This window comes from Palaemon carinicauda, chromosome 39 (genome assembly GCF_036898095.1).
Source record: "Palaemon carinicauda isolate YSFRI2023 chromosome 39, ASM3689809v2, whole genome shotgun sequence".
Taxonomy (NCBI): Eukaryota; Metazoa; Arthropoda; class Malacostraca; order Decapoda; family Palaemonidae; genus Palaemon; species Palaemon carinicauda.
The window spans coordinates 14275704-14278203 of record NC_090763.1 but is presented as its reverse complement, the minus strand read 5'-3'; the positions used below and the strand labels follow the sequence as shown (position 1 = coordinate 14278203).

At 26.1% G+C, this 2500-nt stretch overlaps 1 protein-coding gene across 3 annotated transcripts in view; it reads left to right on the top strand.

The window, feature by feature from the left end:
* LOC137631497 (UDP-glucose 4-epimerase-like) overlaps positions 1-2500 on the top strand; it is a 48051-nt gene that overhangs the window by 16557 nt on the left and 28994 nt on the right. The gene's annotated exons all lie outside the window — the stretch shown is intronic.

Here is a 2500-nt window from a genome sequence, read left to right as displayed (position 1 = left end):
ATTAGGGTGTTCTTTTTTTAAAGCATGGAGCGCACAATTTGGGTCGTGTTGAAAGAATTAGTGTATTTTTCAAACGGTTTGAAAAATTCTTTGTAAATTTATATAAAATAGAAAGTTTTTGAATGTATGGTGTAAAATGTAATTCATAGATTAGAATTAGAATATTCTTAATGTACAATAGCAAAAAAAAAAAAAAAAAAAAAAAAATAATGAGTAGTTGATTGGCTGTTTTGAAGCAAAACTCAGTTGTTAGAGACGTATAAAATATTCATAGCTAATCAGTTCACGAGAAAAGTCAAGGATAACACAGAAGTGAATATTACTGTAGTTTGTGGGTCACAGGAAAGTTTCGCGAATAAAACGTATTCTGGGTGATTTTTGCAAAGGATAGTGGGTGACAGTAAGGACAGGGACACTCGTGTAACCTTTAATGAATCAACCTTTAACAAATAAACCTTTAACAAATCAACCTTTAACTAATCAACTTTTAACAAATCAACCTTTAACAAATAAACCTTTAACAAATCAACTATTAACAAATCAACTGTTAACAAATCAACCTTTAACAAATCAACTTTTAACAAATCAACTGTTAACAAATCAACATTTAATAAATCAACTTTTAACAAATCAACTGTTAACAAATCAACATTTAATAAATCAACTTTTAACAAATCAACTTTTAACAAATCAACTATTAACAAATCAACTGTTAACAAATCAACCTTTAACAAATCAACTGTTAACAAATCAACTTTTAACAAATCAACTGTTAACAAATCAACTTTTAACAAATCAACTTTTAACAAATCAACTGTTAACAAATCAACCTTTAACAAATCAACTTTTAACAAATCAACCTTTAAGAAATCAACTTTTAACAAATCATCCTTTAACAAATCAACTTTTAACAAATCAACCTTTAACAAATCAACTTTTAACAAATCAGCCTTTAACAAATCACCTTTTAACAAATCAACCTTTAAGAAATCAACTTTTAACAAATCAGCCTTTAACAAATCAACTTTTAACAAATCAACCTTTAAGAAATCAACTTTTAACAAATCAACTTTTAACAAATCAACCTTTAAGAAATAAATTTTTAACAAATCAACCTTTAACAAATCAACTTTTAACAAATCAATCTTTAAGAAATCAATTTTTAACAAATCAACCTTTAACAAATCAACTTTTAACAAATCTACCTTTAACAAATCAACTTTTAACAAATCAGCCTTTAACAAATCAACTTTTAACAAATCAGCCTTTAACAAATCAACTTTTAACAAATCTACCTTTAACAATTCAACCTTTAAGAAATCAACTTTTAACAAATCAACCTTTAACTAATCAACCTTTAACAAATTTACCTTTAACTAATCAACCTTTAACAAATCAACCTTTAACAAATCAATCTTTAAAAAATCAGCTTTTAACAAATCAACCCTTAACAAATCAACTTTTAACAAATCGACTTTTAACAAATCAACCGTTAACAAATCAACCTTTAAAAAATCAACTTTTAACAAACCAACCTTTAACAAATCAACTTTTAACAAATCAACCTTTAACAAATCAACCTTTAAGAAATCAACCTTTAACAAATCAACCTTTAACTAATCAACTTTTAACAAATCAACCTTTAAGAAATCAACCTCTAACAAATCATCTTTTAAAAAATGAACCTTTAACAAATCAACTTTTAACAAATCAACCTTTAACTAATCAACTTTTAACAAATCAACCTTTAACAAATCAACCTCTAACAAATCATCTTTTAAAAAATGAACCTTTAACAAATCAACTTTTAACAAATCAATCTTTAAGAAATCAATTTTTAACAAATCAACCGTTAACAAATCAACCTTTAAAAAATCAACTTTTAACAAACCAACCTTTAACAAGTCAACCTTTAACAAATCAACTTTTAACAAATCAACCTTTAACAAATCAACCTTTAACAAATCAACCTTTAACAAATCAACCTTTAACTAATCAACTTTTAACAAATCAACCTTTAACAAATCAACCTCTAACAAATCATCTTTTAAAAAATGAACCTTTAACAAATTAACTTTTAACAAATCAACCTTTAACAAATCAACTTTTAACAAATCAACCTTTAACAAATCAACCTCTAACAAATCATCTTTTAAAAAATGAACCTTTAACAAATTAACTTTTAACAAATCAACCTTTAACAAATCAACTTTTAACAAATCAACCTTTAAAAAATCCAGAAAATTTATTATCACTCAGACAAAAATGAGGTCGATATAAGCAGTAAAATATCGTGTGGAGTTAGTGATCAGTCTCAAGATGCAGCTGTTTCCCTGTGAAAGGACAAAAAAAAATGTCCTTAAAGTAATTAAGGAAGTAAGCAAGTAAGTAAAGTAATGCCTAAGTTAAAGAATGCCACCATCTGATTTGATTATGCAACATCATCTACACTTAATTACGATATTTACGAACGATAATTAGGGTAGCGGTGGCCTGTTGG